Source organism: Silurus meridionalis, chromosome 8 (assembly GCF_014805685.1).
Source record: "Silurus meridionalis isolate SWU-2019-XX chromosome 8, ASM1480568v1, whole genome shotgun sequence".
NCBI classification, from domain to species: domain Eukaryota; kingdom Metazoa; phylum Chordata; class Actinopteri; order Siluriformes; family Siluridae; genus Silurus; species Silurus meridionalis.
In genome coordinates this window covers 10775439-10786600 of record NC_060891.1, presented here as the reverse complement: position 1 = coordinate 10786600, position 11162 = coordinate 10775439, and positions in this window count along the sequence as shown.

The window sequence follows — 11162 nt, the reverse complement described above, 5'->3', positions numbered from 1 at the left end:
GAATTGATTAGTGAATGAGTGGAAGAAAGTATGATTGACAGACAAGTCCAAATTTGTCATATTTGGCTCTAACAGAAGAACTTATATAAGACTTAGAGCAGATTTTAGCTCATAGATTTTCACTCATTCAGTCAAACATGAAGGTGGAAGCTTATTGGTTTGGGTTTGCTGTGGACCAGGGGAGGTTGGAGACTTCCAGGTGAAAGAAATTCTGAACCAACATAGCTATGATTTCATACCTCAACACAATGCAATTCCTTCTGGACTGCAGCTCATTGGAACCAACTTCACCATACAAAAAAACAATGACCCAAAACATATTTTCAAGTTCTGTAAGCATTATTTAGAGAGCAAACAGGCAGCTGGAGTGTTATCGATCATGTAATGGCTTGCTCAGGATTTTTCCTGGATAAACTGGATCACAATGTCAGAAAGAAATATCCAACTAGTGATTAACCCTTCTGGTAAGTTGCAAAGAGTCATGGCAAAGTATTTCAGCTGAATGTTCAGAGAAACCCAAGAGTGTGTAAAGCTGTTATTCCTGCTGAGAGAGAACTTTTCAATAAAGAGTTTATCATCCGTACCTTTATATATTTGTTTGGTTTCTTAATATTGTTACCTGCTTTGTTGCATTTAAATAAAAGGAAAATGCATGTGCCTCTCAAAATTAAGAACTATTAAGGGAAAGGTGTTGCCTAACTTCTGACAGACACTGTATATTTTACATAATATACAATAATGTAAAAGATCATATAAGACACACAATCCTAACACCTTCAAAATTCACACATGCATTTGAATTTTCACAGACGAAAGCTATTTTTAAAATCACTCAGGGAAATAATGCAGTCACCGCAGGCTCTCATAAGATATTCATGACATTTATGATTTATTTCATTAAAGTGTTCTTGATCATGTACATTTTAGTTTTTGCTTCACTATTTTAAGGCTTCATTGCAACACATTTCCTTTTTTTACTTCCTGGCAAAGTAATACACATCTGTTTTTCCCCCACTTCAAGTTCAGCCAAAGCTTTGAAGGAGAAATATGATAGAAAATGCATTAAACCTATAAAATCCTGAATCCCCAGCCATGGTCTAAGAGCCCTCTCCTCTCATTACCGCAGTCCTTGAAGAACATAACCGAGAACAAACAATTTAGGTAGTAGATGGGGCCAATTAGTGAAGCTTATGTGTTGTGTTACTAAAGGGGAAACATAGTTTTAAAAATAAATGGTCAGTGTAAGTTAGTAACAGAGTATTTTTGCATTGAGGGAATCCACACACTGTTCCTGAACAAAAAAAGCTTTCAGCGTTCTGTATCACTTAAGAAAAACGTAAAATAGCAGAGAACATAATGTATATATTAGACTGCCACTACTACATTTTTAAAGAAAATAAAAAAAGGAGATCAAAATGTTCTTATTACGGATTCATTCAAAAGCCCTTTAAATTACCTTTAAATCAAGGTTACTGATTTTGCAGAAAACATGCGTCTTTTCCAAATATATTTGCACTCCATTGTGAACTGAATGGGTTATATACAATGCAAATACTTATTCGTTTCAGTATAGTTATTCATGGTTTACTTCTATGTGATGTTTCTGAAAAATGGTATTAATATAACAAAAAATATTCTGTCTCATTCCAGAATGTGCACCGATGTGACACTTGATAACTATGTAGAATTGAGTATTAAGCTTCTGCTGAGTGGTAGGTGAAATGTTTATTTTGAACCCAATTATTATCTAGCTTTTGAAAGTGCCGCAGAAAGTGGGAGCGGGGTTTGGGGCGGGGGGGATTTCTCAGTAATTAGAAGAAAATGAAGGAGACCATGTTGGCTTATGCAGTTTCTGGCTGAACTGGGATAAAAGGATGAAAAGTAAATTGGGATATGAAAGTAGTGTTTTGAGATGAGATAGACACTAGCCAGCTAAAGGGCATTTATTATAGCCCAGAATAAGTACTGTCTTTCTTTCCACCCCCAGCTTCTTGTGTGCAGAGCCACTTCAGAATACGCACAGAGTCTGTGCTTCACATGCTAATGCCTCTCCTTTAAAACCTGAAAACATAAAGGCATATAATTTTCTTGCCTCATTAACAAGGATTGATCAAGAACCAGGACTCTGCACTTGTAATTATGAAAACCATCAAGTATTTTTTTAATAACCAACTGTCCAGTTTAGCATGTATTTCTAAGATATTACTTTAACAATATTTTAAAAATGAGCAGTATGGCAGATTGGTTGATTTGATTAGCCATGCTACGTAATTCAGGAGACGGTGGATGCACATAGAGATTTATTTAAAGAAGGGCAACAAATTGCAAACAAAACCATAAAACAAGAACCATACACTTAGACACTGGATATACAAAACAGGGTAAGACTATGGAGTATGCACTAACACATATGTAAGACAAAGACAAAAGCATGACACAGAGAAAAAATGGAACCTTGAGTATGGATACTAAAGGGGCTGATGGGTAGTGTAGTACAGGGACATCATCTTGACAAGTTTTATAATTGTCTGAATAAGTTCCAGTACTTGTGATTTCTAAAGGATTTCATGTGAAATAATAAAGGTAAAAAATATACCCTAAGGAACAATGGATAAAGCAATTCATTCATGTCTTATATAAAAAAAATCAAAGTGGTCAAGGTTAGTATAGAAGAAACACAAAAATGAGCTAATAAATCTGAATCTATCTTAAAATGCCTGTTTATTATAAAATGTCATGCTTGTCTAATTTTCTGCTTAATAGCTAAAACTTAAAACTCGATTATGTACACTGTGCAGGTGCAAGTTGTAAATAGTGAGTGTAATACATGTTGCAAATATACAGTACATGCAAATGTTTTATGCAAATGTAGGATTTAAAACCAGAATATGCAAACCGAACCAGCCCCAGGAAGATCTCTGATGTATTGTGTAGAAATAACATTTAAGCAATTTACAGCAAGCTCACATTCATATTACCATGTAATTACAGGTGGTGTGCTTTTTGTAAAATAAATGCAATGTTAAAGGAAGGAAGGCAAGTGGAGGAATATGTGTCCATAATTTGTTTACTAAGTGGACATTTCATTAGGCATTTAGATAACACAAAATCTTGGGCACCAAATAGGTGAAATATAGTCAGCAACAATTCTTTGAGGAATACATGTACACATGCACATCCATCAGTTATCTAGTCAGCCAGTCATGCGGCATCATTGCAATACATACAAATCATACAGATTTGTCAAGAGTATCAGTTAATGTTCAAACAAAACACCATGATGGGGAAAATTGTGACACAAAAACTAAAGTGAGCAACAGGTTTGTGGATTGAAACACCTTGTTGAGGTCAGAAGAAAATGAGCAGATTGGTTTGAGATGCTAAGAAGTCAATAGTACCTCATATAATCACACTTTTCAACTGTGGTGAGAAAGAAATGATCTCAGCATGCAAGACAAACCTTAAGGTTGATGGTACACAAGAGCAGGAGACACACATCAGGTTGCAATCCTCACAGCCAAGAACAAGTATCTGAGGCTAACATGAACACAGGCTCACCCAGACTGGACAGAATAGAAACAAATCCCTACATAAATTTCCACCACAATGTCCTAGGCAGGAATAGAAAGTCTGCAGATATGGCCATTAAAAATGACATGATTCATATCAAATAATCTAGGGATTGTCTTCTGTGGAGAAGGCTCTCATGGCAATCAAAGTGGAGAAGCCTACTTTCTTCTATAGCTCCTGGCATGAGGAAATGTGCATATTTTTGATCCATGTTTACAAAACAAACAGGTTTTCTTTACCAGGTGTATCAACTATTTGTATCATATGAAACAACAGTGTTTGTTCTTAAGATTTCTTTCTTTTTTTAATTTAATTAAAAACTGAAATCTATTATTTTTATTGCCTGCAGTCCTTAAAGCCCATTTATTTTTTTATTTTTTTATCAGGCAGACTTCAGCGTTTGATGATATCAAAGGAGAAACCACATAGTGGTTGAACTCTGCAATCATTACATTCTCTCTCTCAGTATTCATTGATATGGGAGCGGTTGGATTCTTCACAGACTCCAAAACTGCTCGTCAGCTTAATATTCCCCTGCATCCTTTTACAAAACAGATCAGTATTCTGTGTCTAAGCACTGAGTGGTAAACTGGTCAGCTCAGAATTTTTCCCCAAATAAGGACCCTTTTGCATAGATAAAAGGACCTTGTACAGTGAAGTGACATCCCTCCTCATCACAGAAACTTCCATCATCCTTATTGTACTAGGGTTGCCATGGTTACAAACACACACTCCAAGATTCTCCTGGTCTGGACAAGAAATCACAGCCTGGTTCTGCCACAACACATGTATTTCCCACCATGTTAGAACCATTTCAACATCTGTTGAAAGCTTTGAAATGAAGGTGTCGGTTAACATCAAAGCCTGTTATGGGGAGTTTTTGAGAGATATTGAGTCAAAGCATGTGCTCTGCTCCTCAGAGACCACTGTTACAGTAGATTGCCCCCTGATACTTTAGCTTCAACAGCACGTGTTTATCCCTTGTTCCCCTCCGAATGCTAAACTGTTGTTAAATACATTACCAAAGCACTGTAAAAAAAAAAAAAAAGATCAGGCCATCCATTTGTTAAAGCCAATGTAGATGACATCTTCAAATATTCAAATTCTCTATAAAACCACATAAAAGCAAGAAGAAGGTGTGTCCTGGTGATCATTAGTCATAGGATTGTCAGGATTGTTAATGATCAGATCATTGTTTTGTAATAATAAATATTTGAAGTAAACAAATAATTCCCATTCATTTCCATGTACTGATTTAATATTTTGTTCACTTAAACCATGCCCATATCAAGCACATGACAGCTTTGGTGCACATGAAGAAGTATGTCATTGGTTGGACCTACTGAAAGAACAAACCTCTTGCTGTTGAGACCGAATGAGAGCAGTTCTTTAACTAGTTCATGAACGAGTTGGTTAAGCATTCATTCAGTTTGGGTGTGAGTCTTATCTGCTTTATTATGTGTAAAAAATAACTAATGACATTAAAATTATATATTATTATTATATTCATATATATATATATATAGTATAAAGGATCTTAAGATTTATGAAGAATTTATGGATTTAAGAAAATACAAATAAACCCTCTTGACCACCAAGCATACGATTTCCAAAATATACTCAAAGCCATTTTTTATTAGCAAAGCAGGTGTCTCAGAAGAAGGCCTTTCCATGTCAGATTTTTCAATATCATTGTTCTTGTCAAGATGTATTCCACTACAGTTTATTCATAGAGGTACCCTGGTGTTGATAAGTGTTATTCGAAGAGCATCACCATTAGTCAAATGGGGTTAAACATTCAGAATTTACTCATCATAAAACATTCAGTCAGCAACACATCCAACATAAGCCAAATAAAGAATATTCTTCTACTTCTTTTCAAGTTCATGAAACAGAACCAATAATTAATCAACAAAATAAACATTATCATTAACAGTATTACATAACTATCCCCTGCAGGGACTTTGATAAACAGTTCCCTAAATAACCACCCTGTGCCAACTTTATTTCCCTCTGAGAAGACTTAATTTTGACCACCTACAGATATGTGCTCATTACAAGCATGGATTCACACTTCCCTAGTCACTTGAAGCCACAGGAAAAAAAAAGCCCCATCAACTTCTCAGTGCAAAGTACTGGTTGGAGTCCAATTTTAAAGGACGTTTTAAAGTTAATCAAATCATGTGTTTATGAAATCTTTGCTCAAGCCAAGCCATAAACTCACAGGCAAGCTTTGCCCACTAGGTATTCCTCAGTTGCAACCATTTTTGTGGCAATTGAATTAAATGAAATTGATTCCAGCTCTACTCACAGAATTTGAGATGGGTAGTGGATTACTTCAAATGAGTTCTGGTATTATGGCATAGAGATATTTCTGCAAATCTGACTTCTTATAATGGATCCCAATTCACATTACAAGTGTGGCAATTATTCAAGGAGAAGCTACAAGTCTCGGTCAGTCTCAGGTCACATTTTTTTTACTCTCAAGCTAATGGCTAATCAAGAAATAAGAAGATTTGTCACAAATGTCCTGAAGCTTGGGCATGTTTTTTCCCATTGGCTGAACATGTCCTGAATTTCCTTTGCCAGTATGTGCCATGCAACTCGTACCATTTTAATGTGTACATAGCTATCAATCACCACTATTCCCCCAACATGCCATTCCTTCTGATGCACAGGCAGTCAAGCATTGAAGTTTATTTCTATGGGCCTGGGATGGAGTCTATATATGCTTCGAAAAATCAGTCCTACAACACAAGGCATTTGCTACACACAGCTCCAAAAAAAAACTATAATCCAGATGAGCACTGAAATAAAATGAAATGAGTTATGCTTGTACAACTGTGTCAACAGATCCACAGCAATTACACACCACAAAGAATAGGTCATGTGTAATATCGACACTTATTAATAATTAATTACTGCCACATTATTTATATAACACCATAGGATAGAGGTCCAAAGCATTATTAGTAATGCTGCAATTTGATTTCATAACCACCTCAGGCTGACCAATGGTTATTATTTTTCTATGTTGTGTATAGGGAAAAAAAATGCCTTTTCTTCTTTTTCTTGCAGTTTGACACGGAAAATTTCAGAAAAGCCTTTATACAACAAAGGCATTGAGAAATTGGAATGTCACTGGTGGTCTGTAATCTGTAACTTGAAAAATATAAGACTTACACTGTCTTTTCTTTCTCCTCTTCAACAAGGACCCTAAACTAAAGCATCTCATCTGTGAGGAACTTATTTAGACCCTATGGATATTAAATTAAAAGCCAATATGCTTGTTTCTTGAGATCTAGTGTATCATTACGGGCTGTAACAAAGCACATGAAAGAGCGCATTTACGGCTCCGTGTGTACCCAGGCATCTGCTCAGACCCAAGAGTAAGCCGTCAGTAATATCAGTGTACATCTCAACTTTGTATGTCTTGATCTCTGTGAGCACAATTTTCGAAGGAACTCAGCGTCAGCCTTTTTTTCCTTCTGTGAACATGTCTCTTTCCAGGAATAGCAAGGGCAGGTGATTCAAACTCTGAAGACTGCCTTTGCAATAATGCTTCATGGAATCATAGAGATTCCTGTCAGCACACAAAAAAATGATCGATCTGAAACATGGGCATTTCTCTCGAATGCTATTTGAAGCTCCAGATTTCTTCAAGGTTTCAGAGTTTAAAACAAAGTCTGGCTGCTTTACATTGATTGTCTTCCCTCTTTTCATAGTCTAATGTCATCATTTCGAAATGCTTATCATCTAACATTTCACAAAGATTATCACTGAGTACTGCTTGACATGACCATCTAGTGGTTGAGAGGGTTGAGTCAGGCTAATGGCAATGCTTTTGAATATCTTATTCAATTGGTGAGTGATGGACAAAAAGCAAAATGTGCAAAGTGTTCGCAATAAAAGGAATAAGCTGGCTTACTTCTGCACAGCCATTTTTGGGCACTTTTGCACTCATCAAATGTAGTGAATGGACTTTGGATGAAATGAAAGAATAAATGAAAAGATTTTTGGCATCTTAGATTGAACAGCATAGTATTCATTTCACTTTTGATACTTTACTCTCCTGCATCCAAACAACAATCAAATGAATACAGGAGGGATGAGTGTTATGTCAGTAGGCAGCATCTAACTTTATATGGTTAAATACGTTATAGTTGGTCTTTCTTTTGTTGAAATAAATTAAGCATTGCATAAGATTGTGGCATTTATTTAAGACCCGAAGCAGAAATATACATATTGCATTGTAAAAGCACTAAGTAACTACAAAGCAATTAGAATAATTAAAAATATTCGTCCCTCAAAAGGGCAGCATCTGTCTGCGAAATCATGGGCATATCTATATACATTGGACTAAATGATCAGAAAACTGGTCTGATAAAAACTGGTCTACTTTTCTCAGGGGAAAGGCAGATAAATGCTGACCTGGAGAAAAAAGCATATGCATATTATGGAAATACTCCAGGATCTCATGTAAAATGAGTCTTGCCTGAATAGGATTATAAAGTGCCTGCAGGCAATTTTACATTCTTGATATATTTCTTGCATTGTCATACAATCCATTTACAGCGATAACTGATCTCAAAATCAACAGCACTGAATATTTTGAGTGCAGCAATGTCACATTAGATCCAATGTGGTTAATATAGATTTCAACTCAGTACATTGTTTTGGTACTTTTAGTACTTTCTGATCACACAAGTTATGGATAAATAAATACTTTGCATGTTCAACATTTTTTGGCTTCCTGATCTACTACATGAATTAATTTCTCGTTATGAGTCAAGGTCAAATAGCAAGCATTTTAAAATGCAAAATTCTAAATTACAAAATGATTAGTTGCAATTTAATTTATTAATTTATTTTATTATTATTATTATTATTATTATTTTTTTTTTTGGAAACTCTAAAACTGCATTTCCTGAATGTTAAACTCAATATGCTTCAGTCCCTTTTTCTAGAACTGGTCTTTGGACAGCATCTGCCTGCCTTAAAATGCACCTTAAAATTGTGCCTTAAATAATGCACTCTCACTCTCACGCTACTAATCATGCTGTCATTCTTTAGAACAGTCTGGCAGTAATTTTACAAATATTTTGAATCTTCTTTTGATCGATCTGTTTTGAAGATTTATATTTAGCAAGAGTTATACATTCCTTATTCTATATAGATTAGTGCATCATGTTAAGGTAAAACTCAGTCCCTGTTAAAGATTTATTGAATCAGCGGTGGAATTGAACAAAACGTACAGCCTGATTTTTTTTTTTGCATGTTTGTCACACTTTAATGTTTCAGATCATTAAACTAATTTAAATATTAGTAAAAGATAACACAAGTAAACACAACATGCCGTTTTTAAATGAAGGTTTTTATTATTGAGTGTAAACAAAATCCAAAACTACATGGCTCTGTGTGAAAAAGTGTTTGCCCCCTAAAAATCATGCATTTGCAATAACTTGCAATGAGTCTGTTACAGCGCTGTGGAGGAATTTTGGTCCACTCATCTTTGCAGAATTGTTGTAATTCAGCCACATTGGATGGATTTCGAGCATGAACTGCCTTTTTAAGGTCATGCCACAGCATCTCAATGGGATTCAGGTCAGGACTAGGCCACTCCAAAGTCTTCATTTTTTTTTTTTCAGCCATTCAGAGGTGGACTTGCTGGCGTGTTTTGGATCATTGTTCTGCTGCAGAACCCAAGTTCACTTCAGCTTGAGGTCGCGAACAGATGGCCGGACATTCTCTTTCAGGGTTTTTTGGTAAACAGCAGAATTCATGGTTCCATTTATCACTGCAGGTCTTCCAGGTCCTGAAGCAGCAAAACAGCCCCAGACCATCACACTACCACCACCATATTTTACTGTTAGTACAACCCCTGGCAAAAAGTATGGAATTACCCCTCTCAGAAGATGTTCATTCAAATGTTTAATTGTGTAGAAAAAAAAAGCCAAGCACATATATGCCACAAAACAATTTTCACTCAACAATCCAAACCTCTGGCTGTATAAAACACTTTAAAAAAACAACAAAGAAAGATAACTATAGTCAATTACAACTGTTTTTACAGATCAAACAGAGGAAAAAAATATGGAACCACACAAATCTGAGGAAAATTATATGGAATCACCAAATAAAAACACTACTAGTACTTTGTTGCACCACCTCTGGCTATTATAACAGCTTGAGTTCTCTGAGGCATGGATTTAACTAATGACAAACAGTATACTTCATCAATCTGTCTCCAGTTTTGTCTTATTGCAGTTGCCAGATCAGCCTTGCAGGTTGGAGCCTTGTCGTGGACCATTTTCTTTAATTTCCACCATAGATTTTCAATTGGATTGAGGTCCGGACTATTTGCAGGCCATGCCATTGACATTATATGTCTTTCCTGTAGGAATGTTTTCACAGATTTTGCCCTATGGCATGATGCATTATCATCCTGAAAAATGATGACCAAGCATCCTTTCAATTGATGGAATAAGAAAAGTGTCCAAAATCTCAACATAAACTTGTGCATTTATAGAAGATGTAATGACTGTCATCTCTCCCATACCTTTACCCGACATACAACCCCATATCATTAATGATTGTGGAAATTTGCATGTTTTCTTCAGGCAGTTGTCTTTATAAATTTCATTGGAACGGCACCAAACAAAAGTTCCAGCATCATCACCCTGCCCAATGCAGATTCGTGATTCATCACTGAATGAAACTCTCATCCAGTCATCCACAGTCCAAGATTGTCTTTCTTAAACCCACTGAAACCTTGTTTTTTCTGTTAAGATGTTAGTTGTTTGTTCTGTTTAGGTTTTCGTTTGGCTTTTTTGTATGTAAATCCCATTTCTTTTAGGCGATTTCTTACAGTCCGGTCACAGACACTGACTCCACTTTCTGCCCATTAGTTCCTCATTTGTTTTGTTGTGCATTTTCTGTTTTCAAGGCATATTGCTTTAAGTTTTCTGTCTTGGCGCTTTGATGTCTTTCTTGGTCTACCAGTACGCTTCCCTTTTACAACCTTTTCATTTGATTTGTACTTGGTCCAGATTTTAGACACAGCTGATTGGGAACAACCAACATCTTTTGCATCTTTCCGTGAAGATTAACCTTCTTTGAGAAGTTTGATAATCCTCTCCTTTGTTTCAACTGACATCTCTCGTGTTGGAGCCATGAGTTATGTCAATCATCTTGGTTCAACACATCACTAATGTGTGCAAGCACTCTTTTTTAACTGCAGACTAATTAGCAGTTGTAATCAGATACAGGTGTTTGTTTTAGAAATGCAAAGTGCATGGTGATTCCATATAACTTTCCTCAGATTTGTGTGATTCCATTTTTTTCCCTCTGTTTGATCTGTAAAAAAGTCAAGTCAAGTCAAGTTTATTTCTATAGCGCTTTTCACAACAGACATTGTCTCAAATCAGCTTTACACAAATCAACAGTTAAGGTGAATGGTGTGAATTTGTCCCTGATGAGCAGCCGTGGCGACTGTGGCAAGGAAAAACTCCCTTAGATGTTATGAGGAAGAAACCTTGAGAGGAACCAGACTCAAAAGGGGAACCCATCCTCATTTGGGTGACATCAAGAGT